Source organism: Bacillus rossius, chromosome 1, assembly GCF_032445375.1.
Source record: "Bacillus rossius redtenbacheri isolate Brsri chromosome 1, Brsri_v3, whole genome shotgun sequence".
Lineage (NCBI taxonomy): Eukaryota > Metazoa > Arthropoda > Insecta > Phasmatodea > Bacillidae > Bacillus > Bacillus rossius.
The window spans coordinates 65,197,198-65,222,198 of NC_086330.1; the positions used below are offsets into that span (position 1 = coordinate 65,197,198).

The 25,001-nt window shown below is 35.0% G+C and overlaps 1 protein-coding gene and 1 non-coding gene across 2 annotated transcripts in view; both read right to left on the minus strand.

Moving 5' to 3' along the window:
* LOC134536927 (limbic system-associated membrane protein-like) overlaps nucleotides 1-25,001 on the minus strand; it is a 1,114,650-nt gene that overhangs the window by 537,572 nt on the left and 552,077 nt on the right. The gene's annotated exons all lie outside the window — the stretch shown is intronic.
* LOC134528660 (U6 spliceosomal RNA) lies at nucleotides 2,872-2,978 on the minus strand. Its single transcript, XR_010074414.1, has one exon. It is a non-coding gene; the product is annotated as a U6 spliceosomal RNA (small nuclear RNA).

The window sequence follows — 25,001 nt, forward strand, 5'->3', positions numbered from 1 at the left end:
AATTCTAACTGGAACATACTTTTATGGCCAAACTCTATTACGATTTTGGAGCATATAAAGTTAGGGCAACTGAAAATGTAGTCGCATCCAAGTACGTTAGCGGACTAAATCTTTTTAAAACTAAACATAAAATAAAATCTGAGTCGTGTGATAAGATTTTTAAATACGTATTTAATATTTGTCGATTTACTGCAACTTATAAATTTACATCAATACAATAATTACTGAAACATATTTATCGGATTTGTCGCACTTCAAAATGTGTAAACCAAAGCAGTTTAAATACATCTTATAACAAACACTATAGAAATCCAATTAATATTGTATGTCAGCAGCTTGCATATCTATTAAAACGCTTCCAACCAAATAAGTACACAACATACAGATACATTTTCCTTAAGTTTGTTATAGTATGGTATTATTTTAAACAGGTATACTATATGAGGCTGCGTTATGCAAAATCATGTGTAGAAGCGGCGACGATAGATATGACAAGCCTTAAAACTCAATAAGAATAAAATTAGTTTACTCATTTTCAATAATAATGATATTTTATAATAATTTTTACTATTACAGTATTATTCCTTAATGTAAAACTTCTCTCTTTCAATGTATTTGTAAGTATATTATTGGTTCAATTGATCATTATTTATGAAATTACGATGTTTTGCAAATATCTTTAATAATAAGTTTTTTATGTTCTTGCAATAAAAAAAGATAAGTCCAAATCATTTTTAGACATACGCCATTAATATTGGGTACTGTATATAAGAAAGAAAACTCAAAGAACAGATAAGAAAACACGAAAACGAAAACACACATACACCAAGTCAAAATCAGGTGATGTCTGATGTCTATCTAATCATCGCTGGATTCGAATGTGCGTCGTTGTTTTGTCAATGTGTTGCATATATTAATTGTTTAGTATCGTAGTTGTGTTCCTCTTCCTGCGACGTGTTGTCCAAAGTTATTTTTTTTTCTGTATTTACTTTATTTGTACCAACTTTCTGGTTGTTGGAAGCTCCGCTGTGTTAGTATGTGCCGTGATATTTTACTGACTTATTCCTTCCTTGACCTCAGCTGATTTCCGCTTGTTTTCTGTATTTTTACGTATTCGTCTTTCTTTGTCTCTTTTTTGGGTATTCTTTATGACATACAGTGCAAATTAGCAATGGAGTTTGACCAAAATAATGATTTTAATATTTTATGACAGTAAATTTGGCACGTGCAATGGCCTGTTAGGGACGTCACTCGGCCGCTAGTTTCACACCGCCACGGTGGAGATATTTGCGGGCATCCCGGCCGGCTGCAAGCGGCGAGTGACAGGCGGCGAGTGACAGCGGCGAGTGACAGTGGCGAGCGCCGCAGCTGACACGTCCAAGAGGCGGAGGTGTGAATAAATCCAGCACGGACCGCGCTCGACACACAACTGCAAGTTTTACGAAGCGTCGTGCTGACGGCCCGCTGCAACATTAACCTCGCGCTATAATTGAGTTGACCTCCCGATGAAATGGCGCAGGCGGTCTGGAAACGTAGCGCGAGACATTATTTCTTAACCATCACCGATTTAGGACGAATGTTTCCTTCAGATTTTCATTAAAATTAACATTTAAAAGTGTTATTACATTTAATGAACTGAAACCTTTTTTTGGGAAATAGACAGAGGTAGAAAACCGTTAAGGCACCTTCACAATTAAACTTAGTTTATTAACACCAAACCATTGATTACAAACTCACAATCACTATTGTGTCGTTTACGATTTCAAGAAAACTGCTTGCTCCTTCCGCGGCGTTCCTCCGCAGTCATACAGAACACGTAACTTACACTCGAAATGATGAACTTATCATGAATTAACCTTGGCGCAAATACTAAGCTGTGAGTGAACTGAACTCACTCAACTTCAGTCCAGATCAAGAATCAAACTGTCCTTAAAGTCACAGTCATCAATTGCGCAGAATATTCTGCTGTGCACTTTCAACTCTGAATTATAAAAATCTTATTACTTTACATTTTCACTGTCCTTCGGAATGCGACAAATTTGTCAAATTCTGATAGACTACTATTTATAATATCTAGCTTTGAACAGTCTCCACAACTGTTGTTACTCGCCTCTTTTCTTCGTGGTTAGCAGCAAGTATGTCACTCGCTCTCAGTCCGTCGTGATGGTGCGAGTCTCCAACTCGCTCTGTCACGGACGTCTCTCCGGTACTCGCTCCGCAACGGGCGTTCCTGCCGCGTCGAGTCTCGACACTCGAGACCAGCATCTGCAGCGAAGCCAGCGAGTCTCCCACTCGCTCAGCTACCCACGTTTCAGTAGCGCTAGCTCGGCGACTGACGTTCCTGCTGTAGCGAGTTCTCAGTCATTCAGGGAATTCTTGCCCAGCGAGTACCATGACGAACCTGCACTCGCTCGGACAGAGCTGCCCTCCGCTCGTTCCTCGTCGCTAGTAGTTTCCATCGTAGAGCTTCTGGCCGCTCATCTGCTGAAGAGCTCCCAGAGTAACGCCCGATGTTCTGCGTGTTCACTGACTTAATCTAAGTGTGTTTGAAAGGGGTCCGGGTTAGAAAGGGACCTAGGTGCGTCTCAGGCCGAAGGCTATATGCGTAGTCATACTAGCATTAACCATGCAGGGAAGGGTCTCATGCATCGTGTGCTAGGAGGGGATTGGCCAGCCATGGCAGCGCCTGATGCCATAACTAACTACCCTCACTCTTAATTCTAGTCTATAACTAGAGATAGTTAGATCCCAGGTAAAACCTCCGTAGACACAGGGAAAACCCTGGGCACAGTCTTGCCGGGTGCAAATTTTTCATGGATTACATTAAGTGTATGAAAATACAGAAGAGAGACGAAAGTCTGATTAATAAAACAAAAAGTCGAACGCTTCACTATTTTGCGTGTCATCCTTGCGCTGTGGCCATGGTGACTTTTTCTGTACCGTCACAATTTTAGTACATGTACCGCCGAAGCGAGTACAATCCTGAGGCTGTCAACTGTTAACTCAGCTGCGATGACGTCAGATGTTTGTTTGCTGTTCGTCTCTGTGCGGCACTTACACTAACCGAGCAGTTTGCACTTTTAACACAAGCTATCTCACGTTTCGGGGTCAACACAGCACAGGGATAGGAGGTAAACGTTATACGACAGTACACAACATTATAACTTATTTCCGGATTTTTTTTGACGTGACAACGTCTAATAAATCGATAAACGCCAGCTGCACGCACGAAAAAGTGTCCCGTTACGCACATTGTTTCGTTACGTTGTGTCCCGTTACGCTCATTGTTCCGTTACGCTGTCGGCGAGTGAAGTAATAATAGGTTATGTTGCAATTGACTAAAAAATTATGGTGATTCATATAATTGATGATAGCTATTTGATTACAGTTTATTTATATGAAAACTTGTTCATAATTATATTTAAACTTTATAGCTAAACGCCAGTTTTTAAAATTAATTACAAGTCATCTACACGTGAACTGTTTCGTCGACTGTTTATAAAGTGAAGTGAAAAGTTAATGTTGTTTTCATTGCTTATTACAACAACAATTTCGGCAATAAAGGTTAATTATTCTTGCATTTTAAAAATATGATTACTAGTAAAATTTTAAGTATTTATTCTTTTACTATTAAAATAAACAAATATTCAATTTTATTCATAAAAGTATGCAATCATTTCATCAATGTTTTGTTATGACGTTACGTTAAACTATCGTACGTAAACCGACTTTACAGACAACCAATTTTTTTTTGTTTTCAAATAGGAATTTAAAATTTACCTTGATATTATATAATACTTAATTGAACCATTTTTAAAAAATACAAACAAATAAACACATATTTCGTTAGAAATTTGTTTTAAATACACATAGGTAATTAGAAACTAGAAAAATAATAATTAAAAAATTTCCGTTTCACTATAGTTCCACGTATTATCAACCTACACAATATAAATTGCGTTAATTAGCATCCACAGAAAGTAAGGTTTTATATCATATAGTTCAAATTATGATAAAAATGTAGCTTTGTTATGATAGTCATTAATAGAATTAAAGTTATTCTTACCGATTAATTCAGAGCAATGATGAATGTGTACTAAAAGAGAAGCGTTTTTATTGTAATAGTAAAATCTTTTAAAAGTTGTTACTATCTCTACCCCTACGCACCATACAGATATTCTTAAACTTTAAGATTTGTTTTGGTACTAGGTCGAAAGAAGTTCCGCTGATTAATAAATTATTTTTTCTTTATCAACTGTCTTTATTTTGTAACATTCATTGGCTTAAAACCCATGGTTAGGTTAAAATAAAAAATAAAAAATTAATATTACTTTTTCCATCACGCATTCTATTACCCGAATCGAGGAATTTATCTTCAATCCACTGATTTTTAAACGAAGGGATAAGTTTTGAATACATTTATGGTTTTGAAAATTATGGATATGTTTAATTTTCATAATTTTTTGCGTGAAAAAATAAACTGGAACATGTTTCATTTATGTAATTTCTACGTAAAAATTATATTTAAAACTGTATAATTTTGAAATTTGTAATTTTCTCAACTTTAATTGACTACACAAATGCATTAATTATGCAGGAAAGTCGAGTTTTTTTTTCAAGCTTACGACATTGTTTTTGGGTCCTTCTGTCATCACATCATAGAGCAATAACGAAAAAAGTTCTTTATGAGTGCATACTCGCGTTTTCTGTAATCTCTTGTGCGGTTTAATATTAAATAATTGATTGTCTATACACAGACACATTATTTTATGTTTTAAATCTAAATGACACATGTCATTGTAAAACAATATTTGTGTGTTTGTGTATTTATCACCACAGACATGAGTGACATGTGAGGGAATACGTTTACACAGGGCTTGTGGCTTTGTAGCTCAACTATAGAAAAGGAAACATAAATAATTTGGATGAGTTTTCATCGGTAAACTTTTCCTTCTTTGCATTTTTTATCCCACCAATTCTCAAAGAATCGATTCAAATCGCTCCCTCACCCTCCTGCCCACCGCCTAGGCGGAAAGTTATTTGTCGAAAAGGCCATAGAGGAAATACTTTGATGTGTATCGCCCTCAATTTTCCCATGATGCTCTGTGCCCTTCTGAAAATTCCATCTACGGATGCCAGAAATAAAAGCGGTCGTGGAATGCATGTAATTTGTTTCGGCTAAAGGACGTAGGGAAAGTGGAATGGCAAGTGGTGGCGGGGTGTGGCTGTTGAAAAATAAAAGCAGTCATGATTGCGTTGACAAGCTAAAGGAGAAAACAACTCAGAAGAAAGAGTAGAGAAACAATGAAAATCATTTACACTTGATTAAACTGAAGGAAAAAAAATTCGTTTCCAATTATTCATATAAAGAAAATATTTGGAAGAACAGAACAGAGTCACAAAATTTACCACACAACACGCAATGCATATTATATACGAATAATCACTATTAATTTATTTTAATTAAGTTTATTTTCCATCTTAAATTAATTCATAACTATTGTGTCATATTACTACGTACAAGTCAAATTAGTGATGCATGCAATAAATTAAACTTTAAAAGTATCTGACCAAGAAATATTTTTCTCTATTTTAGTATGAGTAGGGGTAACTCATTTTTGGGATAAAACGATTATCTAGTTATGAACGTGGAAATGACTAAAGTGCTCTTGGAAATCAGTTTCTGGGATTTTTTTTTTTACATACGACTTGTAATCGGAAAACCTTTCCTCATGCAACTACTTTTCAACAAACTTTATTTGAATGAGTCCAAATAAATTTTTTTATGTGAACCTTCTATTCTGAGGGGATAAAAATTTTCGAGCGTTACGAAAATGCCGATCGCATGACGGAAAATAGCTGGGTATTTTGTGGGGGAACTGGATGAGGAGGGGAATAGTTAGTTATGTGCGGGGGAACCGATAAAAGGAGACGGCAGGGAAAGGTAGAAATGACGCAGCTCTTGCGCTCTTGCCTAACACTTTTACAGAAGCTACTTATTCGTTTAATTAAAGTTGGTTGGTGAAAAAAAATTATTTAAAGGTATGCAACACATATTTTTTTGTAAATATTTTCAAATGAAAAATTTTGTCTTTATTGTGCAATTTTCCTCTAAAAGATTAAATATTAAAGTTATGAAAACATTTCCAATATGTTATCCCAGTTTATTTTTCTTAAGTTTTGCTTTCATACAGTTTCGTGGCAGCAAAATGAATAGTGAGCTAGCACGAATTTTTTTTGAAAAGATTCGTTTTACTTATATTTTTATAAATTTAATATTATACTATTAGAATCATATATATTGCTTAGTTTTTCAATGTTCTGGTTTAAGAATAATGGTATCTTAGCTAAGTATCATTTATAATTGAAGAGAAACTTCTTTAAGCGTGATGGCAGTCGAATTTCAAGGCCGAATTTAATGAAAAGTTTTCCTGAAACAATGTTGTGAAATGATTTCTGACGCAAATAGGTTGCGAACGGTGCAAATAACTCGTAGGGCCTCGTTCCCTTGAGCGGGCTCCACGTGGCGGCGTGCGACACAGGCTGGACCCTACCATGCTGCAGGGATAGGCGGGTCGCGGCGGTAGGGACCCGCCTGCGCCTGACGCCACACCGACTTGCTGGATCTAGTAAGGGAGTATTTGGGCAGAGGGCAACACAACGGGGTTGGAGATTATTGTTGTAAACCGTGTTACAGTTAATATTTTCAAAAATAAAGTGGTGTTCTTTCAAGTACACATTATAAACTTGTGTAAATCATTATCGTTAAGCATTGTCATTTGAGTGTTATTTTAGTTGTGTAACTAAATATGTTTTTGCTGGTAAAATGCTTTTCACGCTAAAGTTTGGCAGGGTAATTTTTTGCAGAGAATTATTATTTGATTAACTAAATCACACATATTATAATTATGAGTTGAGGAGTGCGTTAATATGTTAAGTCCAACTATTAATTTGCTAACTTTTAAAAAAATATATGATACAAATCTCGGGCGTAGAAAATGAATTCAGACTATTTTCACTTTGTGGCAATATGGTTATAATGCAAATAATTACCGTGAGGTAGTTCCGTGCTATTTAGTATTCACGTCGCGGAGCGGTGGACATGTAATTGTTCATTCATTCGACGGCAGAACATTATCAAATCCTTGAATTGATTGAAGTATGACTATGTTGCCTATTGTCAGAATCTGTTGCACTATAACTCAATGATAAGTGATATTTGCTTGATTACAAAATCAGTCTAAAAGAATTCTCTATGAAATCTAACCTAAAATAATATAAACAAAACTTATTATAATCAATCCTTACTTTGATTTTTCTAATGAAATTTTATTTACAGCGTGAGTATTCCAACAGTGAGTAATACTTTCTGTTAACTAATCAGTTTTGATTAATCAATAATTATTAATAAACTGAATTGTTATTTTAAAAAGAGTAATGATTTTGTCGTGTTTATTAATATAACTATATTTTATTCAATTTTCTATTAAATACCTAAAGGTAGGACTCTTAAATACTTGATAAAGATATTAAAGTCAAAAAACCACGCAATGAGTTAAATTGTTATTAAATTGTATAAATAGTTTTGATGAGTAATACAAAGTAATAATAGAACTGTGGTTCAGAATAAATTTTATCGCAGTGGATTTACATTTTAACACATCTTTATATTGTAGCTATAATTGTTTTCATGTTATATTTGGTATCCTGAAAATCTTAATATATCATTTTATCGTGGGGCTATTTTCCACAGTGATTAGGTTTTATTGTTTACGAAACATTACTCATTAAACAATATTTATTGATATCCTGAGGAGGTATTTTGTAAGTGAGTAATATTTTTTTTAATTCATGTATATTTATAAAATTGTCTTCTTTCTCTTTCTCTCTACCTGCCGTTTTACCCCTTACGATATAATAAAGACTCGAGGTTTGAATTGCCAAAGATGTTTCATTTCTATCACATAAACTGTGTTACACGCCTCTTTTGTTGGTGTAATTAACTTCTAAGGGACATTGTTAGAATAAAACATAGGAATAAAATCCATAACTTCTACAATAACTTATAATTACATAATAACACAAGATATACAATGTTGACAAGTATATAAAACATAAAGTGATAATTTACGTGACAAAAACACACACTGACAAACATATTTTTACAAACTTGAATTTTTTTTTTTATTAAAGTTTTACTTTTCTTCCAGTTTCTCCAATAATCTGGTGAAAAAATATAGATGACGTAAATAATGGCTTGGTAAACTATAAATTGTTTAATCTTCCACAATCTTTTGATTGGTGAGTACGTATATGATTAGCGGATTACTGTCTGTAGTTGGCAAGCCTGTCACCCGATAAGCAGTGTTCGCAATGGGAAAACGCTTTCTGTGTTTGAACGGGGAAAGTCTTTTGATGTGCATTTCCCCTGAAATTACGAGTTCGTGTTGGGGGGGGGGGAGGGGTAGGGGGTGTTGCTCCCGGAACACCCGTCTCTCACTACTCAGATCTGCTCCGTGCGTGTGTGCGCGCGTGCGGCGACCCGCTGTGACCGCGGCAGTGCCTTCAGCGGATCCCGCCCGTCACGCTTCGAGTTCACGCCAACTCCGTGACGGACAGTGACACGCCCATCGCGCGGCTGGCCGGCCCGAGCGACCGACCGGATGTCCCAGGACCCGCTGACTGCGCATCACAACACAAGTGCCACGCACAGGTCTCGCTAATAACTTCTGAAAACACCAGGGCATCTGGATTCAATTAAAAAAAAAAAAAATAAAAACAATTAGATGTTTAGTTTTTGTGACGTATTTAACTGTAGCACTGAGATTTGGAACTTTCATAACTAATCCTAACCAAAAAAATAACAAGAGATTACCATCCAGGCCATTCAAAACTAATTGGTTTTCTATTGAAAATTACACTTAAAATACAAATAATAAGGATTTAAATAATATGACAGTCTTTGTATATAACTCGAAAATGCCAGTGTTTAATAAACATAATAATTTTTTTTTGTTTTTTATCGTTGATACTCTACGTTTGTGGTACTGTTGCATGTAGGAATAAAAGTCCTGAAAGAATGGTCTGAATAATATTATAATGTTTTATTATTTACTAATTATGACCATATTCATTAAGTCATATATTCTACAAATTCATTACTTTTTCATTAAGTCCACAATAAACTCTCCCCACTAGGGCTCTGCTCGACAGTGGTTCTCTCCACTGCTCGTCTGCACTTCTGTCTGAACACACTGATTCGCACTACTCACTCGTCCACCGCACATACAATACCCGGTCGCTTCAGTCCTCGATGCAACAATCTCCATCCATGAAGTCCGCCGCTCGGCGCCCACTATCGTTCAACAAGAGGCCACTCACCCTCTTCACTTCACTTTCTTATACTACTCACCTCAGGTCTTTACCTGGAAAGGTCTCTTAGCCCTTCGAAGCGTCGCGTCATCAGAATCACCGACTTAACACTGGAAGCTCCGAGAACAATGGCTCCCTAGTTACGCCATCGCATGCAGACGGGGCTCTGGAACTTGGTTAACACTCGAAAGACAAGGAGAGACGCACCGCTTTTATATATATATATATTACAAATGGTTCTTTCTCTTACTCCTTTAGGTATTAAGACGCATTTACCGATACCGGGTAGAAGTACTATTGATACAAATTCTTGACAGCTCTGTATCAACATCACAAGTAAGAGAGTGACGTTTCACCATACAAGCAAGAGGTGACACAACTAAGCTATTTAAAATAAAAACGTAAAAAGTATTTCGCTAATGATTGAAAGTACACATGTTTAAACGAGAATTCCGGTTTTAGGTACACGAAGTTTTTTTATGTTTAGTTGTAACTAATAAAAGTATTTCTGAGAAACAAAATTTAAGAATTTTTAAAACCAAAATTTTGTATCATAAATAATTAACGGACACATTTATTTACCTGGTTGGACATTTGCTATCTTGAGGTGGACCCACTGAGGGAGACATTTTCCAACAACCTCCTTAGCACATGATTCTTAAAAATTATTTCTTAAAACTTTTAAATAAACAAAATGGTTAAGCTGAATGAAAGTCGCATTTCAAATCATTGGTTACTCTATTTACTAAAATATTATTTTAATTGATCTTAATTATTTTTAGTATTATGACATTATTATTATAGGGAACACGTTTATCATTCAAACAAGAAAGTCGATGATGTAATACAATTTCTTGGACATACGCCATAACAGTTTTACTCTGTTTGTCATGAAAAAAAAATATGTTCGTCTGTGCTGTTATTATAATTTATTCCATGAATAAATTTCTTCCACGGAATTATTGTGATGCCTGATATGAGAGTTTGAAAGTGTTCGTCTGTGCTTTCGTCGTTGTGTTGCCCATAATACCTGTTTAGGTACATACATCGTTTTTGTTTATCTGTTTGAAAAAAGCTGATTTAGGCTTGTTATCTGTGGGTTTATGTTTTCAATTTTTAAGTTTTTAATTAACATTCTTGAATTTTTTTTCCGTGACAAACAGTGCAAAAACTGAAAGGGCGTGTATCCAAGAAATTGTTTTAAATAAAAAATTCCTATTGCATGAATTATTTAAATTAATGAAGCTTTTCTCCAATCCTACCTTGACAAATTTTGGACTCGCCCCGTTATTTCGTGCCACGTATTGTCTAGATGCGGTATCACCGAGGTTTTTTTTTTCTCGAAGTTGTTCGAGCTGACCGGTGTCGGTATCCCAGAGTACTGGACGGCCGTGCGGGCGGGAGCCGAAGAAAGTCCGCGGGGGGAGTTGTCGCACTGCGGGAAGCCGTCGATGTGGAATTAGGGGGGGGGGGGGGGGACTGTGACGTGTAAGCCCCGCCGGCCAGCGCGGACCCCTTCAGGAGGGAAGGGCGATGGGTGCTAATCCCCCGCCTCACAACGCAGCACTCTGCCCCCAAACACCCCCGGCGTCCAGTGACAGCGCCGCGCGAGTGGGAGCTTCAACCGCGTCGCGGCGACGACCCTTCCCACGGCCGGGGAACTCCGCGGCGCCTCTGCCCGCGTGCTTGTTCCCCGGAGTGCCCGAGGAGGATTACAACCGGGGAGGTCCACTGTCCGCGGTCGCTACGGACTGTCCGGGAGATCTCGCCTCAGGAGCACTGCCTCTTGTTTCATCTCGGCGTTAAGCCTTTTCAGTCCCGAATTGCGGTCTGCATTACAGATATTTACCAATGGGGCTATGAATAGACGGATAACAGATGTACTCAAAATATAGAAAAAAAATATTTTTTTTCAAGCGTCCAAGAAGATTTTAAAAAAGTTTTAGTTGTCATCATTTCTGATGTAACGTAACGGAAGAATGCATTTGTGATATTGCCATGTTTTTCTATTCTTTTTGTTAAAAAAAAAAATATTATAGATTAACAATACATGCATACTAATTTTTAATTTCTTACGCTTTTATATGGCGTACTTATTCTTTGAGATTTTTTTTTCTTCAGTTTTGTGTGTGGAAAGTAAAACCAAATATGTTCCTAATTCAATCACCGATTTAATCGGTTTTGTGAGCACAAATCTGGAAACCTCGTTTCATGAATAGCCATACCCAGAAGACTTCATGTCCAAATGTTTCTACAAACCTTGAATGCTGCATATACATGACAAACATACAGCTCATTTACGAGGGTTATTTTTTTCAACCTCCGATCGGCTGTAATAAAAAAACGGGAATGAATTGGGAAATTATTTTAATGTCAAAAGAAACGTACATATTTACTCTATTTTTCCACATAATCACCGTGCAGATTGAGGCATTTGTCGTACCGATGCACCAGCTTTCCAATACCCTCTGCATAAAATGATGCCTCCTGCCTATTTAGCCACGTTTTAACAGTGCCCTGCAGTGTGATTACAGTTTAATTTCTCCATGGCATGCCCATTAATCGATACCCTAATTGCTCGTACACGAATCGACACGTCTCGTAGTGTTTACCCCCTTCCACCAACCATGTGGAACGGCCAACTCACACCTCAGTTGAAGCTTGGTTATGGGCATATCAACATGGCTGCAACGATAAACTGGCACCGAGTGACTATCACATTTTCCCCACGTTGAAAAAGTGGCTTGGAGGACGACGCTTCAACACCAATGATGAACTGCAGAGCACTGTTAAAACGTGGCTGAATAGGCAGGAGGCATCATTTTATGCAGAGGGTATTGGAAAGCTGGTGCATCCGTACGACAAATGTCTCAATCTGCACGTTGATTATGTGGAAAAATAGAGTAAAGATGTACGTTTCTTTTGACATTAAAATAATTTCCCAATTCATTCCCGTTTTTTTATTACAGCCGATCGGAGGTTGAAAAAAAAAATAACCCTCGTAGGTACATATGGATAAAAATTTGGATCGTTGGGGGTTACGCCCCTAACTCTCCGCTCTTTCCACTCGTTGGGAGCTTCTTATGCCGTTCAAGGATGAGCCTTCCCCCCATTTCCAAATAGTTTTTCATATATATCCGCTTGGATAGTTGGGAGATTTCCGCCAATTTTAGTGCTTTATTCCATTGAGAGGTTCACCTACAAACTTCCCCTCTGAAGGTTTATCCCCCAAATTTTCATTCATGGTGGCTAAGCCCCTCGCACAATATTTTGTGCCTTGGATCCCATTCGAAGCTTCGACCGCTGTCAGGAGCTTCACCTCCTACCTCCTACTTGGTTTTTTTTATCTTTACTAATAATAAAACTATTCGAGGTAAGAAACCGGTACATAGGATGAAATCGGGAAAAAGATTGCTGACATACGAATCTACCTCAAATGCATAAATACCAATAATGTAGATCTTTTAAACTTCTATAGGCCTGCCATGTTCAGACGGTGGTCTTAAGTTTTTTTTTTGCCAAATGGATCTACGAATAAAGTTTACAATGAATTTAAAGTTACTAATTTTTTCATGTTGTCAAATAAAAACTTAATTTACTTTTCAATTTTTTGTTATGTTTAAAATCTGAGAGATATAACTGTGGGAAATTAAATTTTCTGTGTGATATGGAATTCGGTTAACATTTTCATAAATACGTGGGTCAGTCAGTAAGTCACACGTGGGGTTGAACTAATGTTATACTGATATATATGGGTATAACATTCGTTGTCCGGTAGTTTACAGTAAGAGATATAACGACATATTTATGAGTTGGTGAATCGATTGCCAAAAGTTTTCGGTGGTTCTTTTGCGGTTATAAAAAGGTCTAGGAGAATTTTTTTTTTGTTTTAAAATCCAGGAAAAAAAGAAGAAATCATTTTATTTTGTATAAATGTAGATATACATATTAAAATAAATATATATTAAAGAATACGGATCACCGAAAAAGCGAAAAATTAATTGTATACAGAAAAATATGTGTAGTAAAATTATTTTTATTTATTATTTTAATGTTCGTAAAACTTTTCAGTAGTTAAAAAAAGAAAACTGGCTGTATTATTTATGAATGTTGTGAAAGTCCGAAAAAATAAATGTTGAACACTTGTTCCAAGTAACTATTAGGATCCCGAACCTATAACTTATTTTATGTGTAATGCGGATGCAAGTTTAATCGCGTGTTTAAAAAATAAATCTTTTTTTTTTACTTTGTTCCATGGAAAAAATGACATAAATTGAAGAACGTAAAATTCCAGGACTTATCAAAATGATGAAGGGAAATTTTCTCCAGATGAACAGTTGCGTCTGCCATTCAATTTAACTTTCACAATTTCGTGGGGATTTTCACGGGTTTTAAAAAGGCGAATCTGTTCCGATGCGCGTCGCAAGGAGTCTCCGAGCGGAGAGCCGTACTTTCGATGGAAATTATTCGACTGTTCTTCCAGAACAGCTCGCAACTGGGAAAAAAAATGCAAGGAAAAGAATACCGCTGAATAACTACCTGGATCCATCGCTGAAGTGAGTGATGTAATCAAAAGTTTTTTTTTTTCTCCGGAGACGCAAAGCTGCAGAAAATTTTCCATCTCCGCTCGCTCACCGGAACGGATAAACGAGACTTACATGAGACATAAAAAAATTTCCCTTTTGCCAAACGCTCATGGTTGAAGTTTATTTGTATTTACAACTTAAAAATAATATGCCCTTTTATGAGTACCTTTCAATTGGAAATAGAATAACACTGAAGTATTACCAGGTTGAAATAATATAAAAACATAACTTGGTTTATTCGAAAGGTTGATATGTAGTAAAATAAACTGATAAAAAAGGTGAGTTAAAATTTTCCGTAAGGTTAAGTATATGACAAAAAATATAAACGGATTGATTGCTTTGAAAGGCAGACAAAAACCAAATTTACATTTATCGCACCGAAGTTCTGTAAAAAAAATAAAATAAACAGATTAACAGAGACCACAAGAGAAACTATAAGTAGTTTTAAAGCGTGCCATAGTAACTACAAGGAAAAATGTTGCAGGGTTGTATAGTAAGGAAATGCTTCATATGCACGAAATCACAACTTTACAAGCCAACCCTAATGACAAAAAAAAAATACCTCAAAACCTTCATGAAAATATCAGTTTTGAGTCTTTTTCCACTGCCTATTCAACTAAACGCGGTTCTGTGGAATGAAACTCGCACGAACAGGTGCCAGGTCGAGTAGGGTGCACGCTGATAACCCAGAGCTGTTTGCAGAGCGTTGACGCCTGACCGAGCCAGGCGGGCGGAGGCGGGGTGAGGTGGTCGCCGTACACGGACAGTAATTATCCGCCGGCCCGGGGGTCGCGGCGCCAGGTGCAGGCGCCAGGCGTCCTAGCCCTCGGGGCGTCGGGGAAGGGGTAGTCTACCCCCCCATGGGCGCGTCGCGACCTATCATAACCCCCCTCCCCCTGCCGTGCTCAACCGCGCAGCAACGCAACTGTAAAGTTAGAAATTGCGATCTCTATTCGAAGTTTCCATTGCGGCAAACAAAACAGAAATCTAAAGTCTTTAAACGTGGCAGGCCTATGGAAGTTGAAAACATCGGAATTATTAGTTTCGACACCTCTTAAGGTAATAGGTGCCTAGATAGAGTTTGAAACATAGATATCACCCAACATTTGCTAATAAAATTCTACGAATTTTTTTCCCCTTCGAACAGCCACAATTGTAAGACAATTACACATTTTAATTTATTGAAGCTCATATAACTCGGAGGATTAAAATCGAACACAATTCAGACAAAGACACACATGAATAATGGATATTATTTTTATTATAAAATAGTTTTCAGTCTCACGCTTACGTTATTTAAAATCACAAATTTTAGCAAAAGTGTATATTCTAAATAATTTCGATCTACGGATTTGTATGTTTTCTGCAGAGAGAGCACGCGACAAGGGAGAGACAGGGATTATTATCGCACGGACCCGTACAGTCAACAAGCGTAAATAGTTTACGACTATTACTACATTTTCACAAATAATTTCCTATCCTCAATAATTTTAAGCAATCGTTGGATATTCATTCTTGTTTAGTTATATCTGTCAACACACATTTATATTAAATTAAAAGGAATAGCTTTATGCAATAAATAATAATATTAAACAGACTGAGTCTGAAGTCGGCCGGCAAAATTCAGCATTATTTTTATCCCTACAATAAAATTTGAAAACATATATACGATTAATGGCATAAGGTGCTTTCCTAATGTGGTTTAGCCTTTGAAGTTGGAGGTAAATGACAATATTTTATCGTAAACGTAACCACAGACCACACGTTTACGGGTGTTGGCTAAATATATTTGTCAGCTAAAGACTTTTTTAACAGTGTTGCGTGTCTGAGCTAAACTTACTCTTGAAGTAGATATGGAAGTAAAAACAGCTGCTGGTGGTACTAGCGCTGCTTTCAATATAATAGCTGTCCGTGCCCGAGATAGTGGCAGAGATGGATACTAAATAATGTGACAAGCTATGACAACTTAATATGTGACTTACTTTTGAACGATTGTAGCTCGTTCCGCAATTTCGTCTGACTAACTGTAGCTTGTTTCTAAGAACCGTTTTATTGGTAGACCCTAAACTTTTCAAAAAGATCCCAACCACCTTGCCGCAATTTCAACATCAATAATATTGGCAGCTTTTTTTGCGATATTTAGCCACACTTGATCCGTTTATGAGTCCATTGTACCTGTTTAATATATTGAATCAATTAATTTCCTCAATTGTAATCGAATTATCCGAAGCCATTTTTCTTAAGTTTTTAAAGGTTATTGTCAAGTAAGTAAACAACTAACCAATCCATCATTCGCTATAAATTTACTGTCATTAAAATACTGGTATTTTTTACAAAGCAGTTAAAATAATAATTGGGTTTGCGAACAAGGAATCAGTTAAATTTTCTCATTACCAAAGTTCATCTTTGTTATGGCACAGTCAAACTTAGATGTGGCAAAAAAAATCGTGGTAGTAGTTGTCCAATTTCTAGCGAATTAAAAGATCCAGACAAATAACTATTTGGTGGTTGAGATTGTGGTGTTGACTGGAATTTGGGATATGAAAAGCATGCATAGATAGAGTTAGCTTTTATGATTGCGATGTTTAGGGTAATGAGGTTGTTATAGATGATGGCATTGAAGCTGAATACGATGGAGGTGATGCTTGCGAATAATAGTAATTCACTATGTGATTTATGTAGTTCCTGCGTTGATATGGACATTGCAACAATGATGAACTTCGATGAGATGATTCCACTTCAGTCATCGCAAATGGATCCATTTACAGCTATGAGAAGTATATTATCTATATTATGTTTTGCTAGAGAAAAGCCTGATAGTTCTGAATTGCACTGCGTATTCTCCTTGCTAGATTTTACCATAACTGCAGAGTCATCTATGGAGTTTAACATTTTCTTCGCTACATCGCATAAATTTTTAGGCTTCATTCACTCTGGAATCAAATATTTTTTTGGGGATTTTTAATGGATGCAGAAGCTTCCATTGAAGGTCTTATTGGTTGAGGTATCTACTACGATGGAGATATCGATATTTAAGATGCCTGATGAGTTTCATTTTGAGTTAAATCTTTCTCGTTTTGGGAGGATGAAAAACTTAGGCCGTCTTCATCCTGGATTGTCTCTTCTGCTGCATCTTTCTATCAACAATTTGAAATGAACTGTAATAGTGTATTCTTCAAATAAATATTTGGAAATTATGATTATATGTCAGCATTAAAATAGAAACGCTAAATTATTTTACTTGTATATTTGGTATTGCTGTTACCGATACCACGATCAGAGAAGAAAGGCTTGAAATTGTAAACAGTTTCCGTGCAAATTTAAATGAACACAACTATGTTAGCCCAACTGATGAGAAGAATGTTCGGGTAGAAGCACCAGAAAACAGTAAAAGTGAATATTATAAATATCATTCCACATATAGTATCATATTAATGGGTAATTAATATTTTGACTACCATATTCGGTACGCCGATGTGGGATGCCAAGTGAGGATCTCATATGATGGTGTTTTTGAGAAGGCAACACTTTATAAGAAGCTTATTAAAAACGAATTATTTCTTTTAAGGCCAAGATTCGTATTAAAAAATGCCAAGAAGCCTTTTACCATGTCCATACCCAAAATTTTCCCTAGATCGAGCGTTTAGCTATCGATTGAGCAGAGCTCGACGCATTAACAAGAACATATTTGGTTTGCTGGCAACAGTTTCCAGAGTGTTTTGAACGCATATTTCATTACATCCTAAGGAAGTTGAATATGTAGTATTTGCTTGCATTTCTCTACTCAACTTTCTTAGACGAGGTGGACAGATGGTACTGATATACATATCACCTGGTACATTCAACAGTGAAAATTTAGATACTGGTACGATAACACATGTTCGTGGAGGTTGGATGATGAGTGAGGTTTGATATATTTACAGTACATCCTGAGAAATGCGTCTCAAGAAACATAAGAAATCAGAACAGAATCCACGCCATATTTGAGGTATTTCACAAGAATAAAAAGTACCTTGGCAAGATAAATTTACGTGGTTTTGCTTTACTGCCATTAATTTACAGCATAATCTAGTTTTTGTGTAGTTGTTTTTGAAAAAAAATTAAACATTAGGTTTTATAAAGTTAAGTAAATGTATATTTTAATTAGTATATACTTTATAGCCTTATCGGGTATGAATCATATGCGTTGCTAATATTTCTCTCCTGGAAACGTTAAAAGATTGAGTGTTTGTTGAATCTGATATACTTTAAGTATTAAAATGCAGATACGCTACAGTTTATGAAATCGCTATATATGAAAATGCATATTAAATGGGATGAAACAATATATTAACACATTTACAAACAAAGAATACTTTTTACACGCTTTATATTAGCTTCACCTGTATGTTTGTTTGTTTGTATGTTTGAAACCGACTCCTTTGGGTGCGATATTGACCCACTTTAAACGGCCAGATATAATTCAAACTTTGTAGATTTATCGAGGACCGATGACAATACACTAAGTTGATAAGATTATTAAGCTCTGCATTTATATATTTTCAAAACCTTGTAAGTAAACAATAATAATTAATTCCTTCCACAATAATACAACTGCCTTTATAGATGTTATGTGAAACCTCACCATATACTGCCTTCCGGAATTGTACCAGCTTCACTTTTTCTTCTTCTCCAAATTCTTCTTCGGTTCTTGTTCTTGGATAGATTGAGTATATAAGGACTTAGTTTTCCTGATAAGTTCATTCACTTTTTTTTAAAGTGCAAAGCTATTTTTGACATGTCATTTTATTTGAGGTTCCAATACGGTATTACTTACATTTAATGTCCCACAATGAGGGAGCAGCTCTGAGCATTTTGATTAGCTCTTTCACTAGCTCTTTAGTTCATTATATTTATTCTGCAACAAAAATAAGGCAATAAACAACATTAAAATATATTTAAAATAATAAAAAATAATAAAATTTTGAACAAATATTAACGCACCAACTAGATTTAATATAAGTGTGATGTACCTGTCACCATCAAAGTCACTTGTTGACAACATAATGGAGACTGAGCAATGTTTTCCATTTGAAATGTAGAACACGTATTCAAGCGACAGGCAAATTTATTTGATGTCTTGCTGCCAATGGTGACGAATATGTTTGCCACTTGACGGGATACATGTTGGCGACGCCAATATTAACATGTTGCCAACATTTTGTTGGCCGGGATGTACTTACCAAAATTAATAGATAAAATTGTTAAGATATAACACTGAGATCAGGATTATTTTTAATCGAATGAAGTTCTTTAACCATATCGAATTTCATTGCTGTAGCAAAATTATTTCAATGGAATAATTGGGGGGTGGTTACACGTGAAAAAAATTATGAACAAAATAAAATTATTTGAATGAAATGAATTTTTACGACAAGATTCGCGATTGTATTTTACCTGCGTACAAATAAAGAAAATTTAGACGCTCAGCGTTCTCTTCTATCTTAAATACTTTCTCTAATATTTACAACTAGCTGCCCGACCCGGCTTCGCACGGCTATACTTATGGAAAAAAATGAAGCCACTTCTCCCATTTACAGTAATGGTAAATAAAAAAAATTCAGTTAAAATTTATTACAATGCTGTATAATGTACCGGAGAGAAAATGAATAGCACCGATGGTATCCCGACTCGTGCACGCAACGTACAACTGATGTACCCGTACTTCGCTACGGCAGTCTACAGGCAGATCACTCTTGCGCCGCTCATTATACATGCCCTTCCTTGTGGGTACGCCACTGCCGCGCGATGCCCGTTGCCATGGAGACGCAGAAGGCATGAACAATGCAAAATCCTGTTCTCATGCAGACAAAGTACCCACTGTTGCCTGGTTTTAACCACCCATGGGATCTAATTTTCGGAAAATGTCACAAGGAACATTATTGTGAAGTTTAAAGTCTGTAAAATATATATACTTGAGAAAAAGGGCAATAAAAAAACAAATTAAACACAGAGAGAGGAACAAAAACAATAGTTTATGTTTGCGATTTAAAGTGATAAAAATATTTAAATACTAATTGAACTCTTATGAGGGTACTGATTGCTTCGTTGTTAATATCACAAGAGTGTTTTTTACTTGTATGGGAAAATTAAGAATGATAAGGCATCTAGTGCGTGGCAACAATTTTAATAGGCAATAGGAAATAAACTTCTAGCGGCATTGTCAATACACACTTCGTACGTGTACTGCATGTTGTATCTAACCCCATCCAACGCATTTGATTCTAAATTGGACTTTTAGTAAGGATTCCTAATGTTATTGATTATATAATATAGCCTATAGCCTTCCTCGATAAATGTACTATCCAACACTGAAAGAATTTTTCAAATCGGACCAGTGGTTCCTGAGATTAGCGCGTTCAAACAAACAAACAAACAAAATCTTCAGCTTTATAATATTAGTATAGATAAAAATATTGTTTGGCTCTAACTTCAAAATGTTAGACGGGGTTTTAGTTTTTATCCTGCTCGGTTTTTACTCACAAAATCTGAAGTCCACATCGCTGCTTCAGTTGGCATGGCAATATTTGTAATTTTAAATGCTGGGCAGGACGTGCTGCGAACCGCAATTTCATCGTTACTGTAGTGCGGCTCCTAGTTCGGTGACCGCCTCATTTACGATAGTACCACCAAATGTAGCAGAGCACAAAATAACCTAGGCATTCGATGGGATAAGAAGATATTAACATGCTAAGAAATAACTGTAGATTTGTAAATAAAAAACATTTATCATTAACAATTATCGTTTAGCAGTGTTGTTTGGTTTAAGAAGATTTTAAAATTTCATTGTTTCACTATGTAGTGTTTATATATATTAAAGTATAATTTAGGCAAGTATAAGAGTAAAATTAAATACTTTTTTTTGATTTGCAATGGCTCTCACACTATAAGCTCTCTTAATATAAAAAATACTTTTTTGTATTAACTAAAAATAATTGAACATTTATTTTGAGTAAAGCATTAAAATAAAAATCGGTTGATTTTCTTCCGTAAACTTAGATAATATATATATAGTAAAATGACACACACAAGAAATTTGACAAACACACTGCATTTACAATGATTTATATCATCGTTTAAAATTCAAGATTGATATGTATGTAGTCTTTGCGATCATTATGGTTGGTTTAGAAATGTAAAATATGTTTAGATGTTCCAAACATTAAACAATATCTTTAAAATAATATTTTTGTTTAGATCACTTGAAATTAATTTTGATCAAAACTAGTTCCTCAGGTCACCATGTAGGTTAGACAAGGCTGCTTTTAAATGTACATTAGACAAGTAACTTTTATCTGTAGTGACATTGGTATGGTATTGTTCGCACTATGCAGTCAGATCAATATTAAACCGCGGTCTTGTTTCTTTTTTGATGTATAAAATCTTAGCTCTCGGTGTACGGCATTTAGTGGGAGTAATTTATTGAATGCAGCGGAAATATGTAACAGGAAATGTGGAGAAGCGCGCGCCTTTCAATTTTTCGGTGCAGCCAGCAGTTGGCGCTCGTGCTGCAGCGTCACAGCGAGCGCGAACACTTCCGTGGCGTTTGAAAAGAGATAGAGAAAGGTAAATAGAGGAAGAAGACATAGCTTTTTCCCATTCTTTAGGCTAACAGTAGTCTTGAACAGCGTGACACATTGCTATGCGGCTTTTCTAACTCGTTATCAATAAGTTGTGAATGAATAATATACAATATATAAAATAAGTTCAATAATTTTTAAAAAGTTTTATTAAAATACGTGTTTTGCTATCACATAGTTTTTGACGTGATAACGTCTTATAAATCGATGAACGCCGGCTGTACGCACGAAAAATTGTCACGTTCCGCCTGAGCCGAGCGTGCAAGATCGGGCCAACCACCGCGAGAGAAAATCTTCTATAATATCAAACAGGTTAAGGCGGGCTTTTTAACTAATTGTTCGTGATTATATTTAAACAAATTATTTCAATTAAATTTGCAAAAAACTGTAAATACTATTTGAAAATTAAAAAGTATGCAATTTTTCATCAATGTTTTCTTATGACGTTATCATATAAAATTATCGTCCGTAAACCGACTTTACAGAAAACCCTCTTTTTTAAATTTAATATTTCATATAACAATATTAGTCGTAATTTTCTTTTCAATATTTCAGTTAATGTTCAAAAAGAGATTTAAATGTAAAAAAGGCATTACATTATTTTTAAACTGTTACGTGAATTAAGATAAAGTTTTCTATTTTATTTACATTTTTTAAAGAACGATTTTTTTAGTGTATTTTGTAAAACACTTTAAACCAAGAATGCCAGTCAGAAATTAAAACTTAAATTTAAATTTCTCTTTTTTTTCTCTTGACTATATTCTTAAAAGACAAGGAAAAAACTTATTTTAAATTATTAATTAGTGATATACTAAAACATAAATAGGTAAAGGTCAAAGACATAACACCGAGAAAGATTCCAAACTTTTAACAACATGATTACGTGATTTCAGTTCATGGTAAGATTAAAAAAAACTTATTGGGAAATTACGTTATTAAAAATCTTCAGGTAAATGATATTTTATATGATGATTTTACATTTGCGAAAAAATTTAACTAAATATTTTTCGGAAAAAATATAAGAGTTTACATGATTTCTAATCACGGATTCACAAAATATTGTTGTTCGAAATTTATATAGGCCTAGATTAACAGACTTTTGATAGAAAAAAAATCTCCCAAAATAAACTAACAGTTCATGGAAGTTACAAAAAATGAGATATGCGGAGAAACTCCACCAGATCCCGAAAAAACTTTTACGTGTTCATTTGTGAACTAGGTTAGCACGCACGTGAAACTATTTAGTGTGTTTTTTTTTTCTGTGGACTTAACACGTATTTAAATATTTTGACTGTATTCCCGTGGTTTCATGTTCATATGATGTGAACATAGGACCAGCTGATCTACGAAGATATCCAGTGTTACTTGTTAGATTGAGGTGGAATATATTATGTAAATTATATGTATGTATATAAGCCAGCGCTGCGATGACCATCAACGCAACAGCTTGAAGGACGTGCAAGTTTCCACTTCCCAGCCCGGAACAGGCATTTCCCGCCAGTCCACGAGGACTTGGGAGGGCGAGAGTACGTGAGCCGCGCTCACTTGCTCTTAATTAGAACGCGCGCCGGGCGAACGCCTTCGCTAATGAACGCACGACGGCGGTCCCTTGATACCGCGGGCTCAGGAGACGTAAGCGTTTCGTGCGAGACCGCTGAGGACGTCGGTAGCTACTCGGAACACATTTGTGGATGAACGAGCCCGGAAGAGAAAAAGAATTTAAAATTCAACATTTATTACTTATAGTCTTTCAACATTATTTCACAGATTTCATGGAAAACAATAATTTCATGAATTAAGAAATCACAGAAACATAAAATAAATTTAAAAAAATATGGTATTACAACTAAAAAAATTCCCTCAATTCCATAATATGTTATTTAGAAAGAAATTGAGTAGTTATGTTTATCTTGAAAGCGTTTATGATTACCAAAAAGCGGGTTTTTAATAACTTATTACTTACCCCTGAAAAACCTTTTACGTGGAATGTAGTATAGTATTCAAATATTTTGTCTGATAATTATGATTTTCTTAAAACCGTCACAACCCATTGTAATAGATGTATTAAACAACCATTTATACAAACAATCTGCCAAACAAAAAAATGAAGCAAATATGTTTGTACTAACATATGAAAAACTAACTAATAACCTGCGGCTTTGCTAGCGTGATTTCATAATGTTGCAAAAACCCTACTATTGAAAGAAAATAATGTGATTAATTCTAAAAGATTAAATGAATAAAATAAAAAAATGCAATAAAAATATTTATTTAATAACAAAACAGTTCAAAAATGATATTTTCTAAAGTGGTTATGAGTGGGTCTTTTATTTTTAGTATTGATAAAGTATTTGATTTTAAACCTTACATTTTGGAAAGTTCTTGGATATGTTTTACCTTGATGAAATTACACTTTAATCCCTTTCCTTTTATAATGTAGATTTTTTTTAACTTTTGAACATGCATTTATTACATTTAAACTATGATTAAGTCATCGTATAAACTAACAATTTATTTAGGTTATTAAAATCTATGCTTAGAATAATTAAATACTTTGTCCTTATTACAAATACCTACCATACATACGCATCTATTTTTGAAATGTAAAGTACATATATATAATTTCTTATCCAACATATAAGTTTATAAGTTTATTCTTAGTTTGGTAAGTATTACTTCAACTAAATCCCCAAAATTTTTACTCATCTCCTTTTTCCCCACATGAATGGCAATTTCTAACGCTTAGATCTACTAGATTCGGAATTATACTTTTTTTTTAAACGAAACATAAACCCATTTCACCCCGTATGAGCGGAATATTTTAAATTAGTAAAATATTACTTTTATTCATAAATTTTACAATTTATTTACGTCCTACTTAAATAGTTGCTGAGAGACAATTTTTTTATATAAATAATAATTAACCTTGTTTTCAACCTCATTTATGGAAAAGAATTAATATTCACCAAAAATTAGCAATACAATATTCTAGATGCAGAATTTTTAGTTTTTTTTTTTACTTTTAGGTCTAATTATAATGTAAGTTTTGGATTTTGGTTTTGAAAACACACCTACACGTTTTACACAACATAGGGTTTGAAATTCGTAAAATGGTAAAATTGTGGTTGGTATTTTTTTATGTCTATAATTAGTAACCATTTTTACTACATTTTATTTAATTCGAATTAATATTTTTTAACTTAAATCTACATTCACTCCTGGGGGCTAGAATGTCTCAAAATGGTGAAATTGTGGTTGGTAGTTTTTGTGTGTTTATAATTGGTCTTTAGTATTTTTTATTTTTTTCTGAGACAGATAGGCGATACAATTTAATATCTTCAAACCATTAAACAGTATTTACAACTTTTTTTAGCCCCAAGGAGTTGAACTTCGCAAAATAGTAAAATAGTATTTGGTAGATTTT